The sequence below is a fragment of the Calidris pugnax genome, unplaced genomic scaffold (assembly GCF_001431845.1).
Source record: "Calidris pugnax isolate Ruff unplaced genomic scaffold, ASM143184v1 scaffold459, whole genome shotgun sequence".
NCBI lineage: Eukaryota > Metazoa > Chordata > Aves > Charadriiformes > Scolopacidae > Calidris > Calidris pugnax.
Window position 1 is genome coordinate 770,433 of NW_015091670.1, and position 1,084 is coordinate 771,516.

The 1,084-nt window shown below is 61.8% G+C and overlaps 1 protein-coding gene across 1 annotated transcript in view; it reads left to right on the forward strand.

The window, feature by feature from the left end:
* The window catches only part of MIOX (myo-inositol oxygenase), a 35,942-nt gene that overhangs the window by 30,626 nt on the left and 4,232 nt on the right, over positions 1-1,084 (forward strand). The gene's annotated exons all lie outside the window — the stretch shown is intronic.

Here is a 1,084-nt window from a genome sequence, read left to right on the forward strand (position 1 = left end):
GGGGAAGGGGAGGAGGGGGGTGAGGAAGGGTGAGAGGAGAGGGAGAAGGGTGAGAAAGGGCAAGAGGAGGAGGAGGGTGAGGAAGAGAAGGAAGGACAAGGGTGAGGAAGGGTGAGAGGAGAGTGAGAAGGGTGAGAAAGGGCAAGAGGAGAAGGAGAAGGAGGGTGAGGGTGAGGGTGAGGAAGGGTGAAAGGAGGAGGAAGAAGGTGAGGAAGGGCAAGAGGAGGAGGAGGGTGAGGAAGGGTGAAAGGAGGAGGGTGAGGGTGAGGAAGGGTGAAAGGAGGAGGAGGAGGGTGAAGAAGGGTGAGAGGAGGAGGAGGAGGAGGGGGGAGGAAGAGAGGGAAGGACGAGGGTGAGGAAGGGTGAGAGGAGAGTGAGGAGGAGGGTGAGGAAGGGTAAGAGGAGGAGGAGGGTGAGGAAGGGTGAGAGGAGAGTGAGAAGGGTGAGAAAGGGCAAGAGGAGGAGGAGGGTGAGGAAGGGTGAAAGGAGGAGGGTGAGGGTGAGGAAGGGTGAAAGGAGGAGGAGGAGGGTGAAGAAGGGTGAGAGGAGGAGGAGGAGGAGGGGTGAGGAAGAGAGGGAAGGACGAGGGTGAGGAAGGGTGAGAGGAGAGTGAGGAGGAGGGTGAGGAAGGGTAAGAGGAGGAGGAGGGTGAGGAAGGGTGAGAGGAGAGTGAGAAGGGTGAGAAAGGGCAAGAGGAGGAGGAGGGTGAGGAAGAGAAGGAAGGACAAGGGTGAGGAAGGGTGAGAGGAGAGTGAGGAGGAGGGTGAGAAAGGGCGAGAGGAGGAGGAGTGTGAGGAAGGGCAAGAGAAGAATGAGGAGGAGAGTGAGAAGGAGGGTGAGGAAGGGCGAGAGGAGGAGGAGGAAGGCAAGGAGGAGGGAAAGGAGGGTGAGGGTGAAGGGCAAGAGGAGGAGGAGGAAGAGGGTGAGGAGGAGGAAGAGGAGGGGGAGGCTGAAGGGGAGAGGTGTCGGGGCTCTGCCAGGAGGCTGTGGGGCCGGTGCCGGGGTCTCACTCCAGTCGCCCCCAGCCCCCCCGTGTCCCCCAGCCCCCCCCGTGTCCCCCAGCCCCCCCGGACACGGGTCCCAC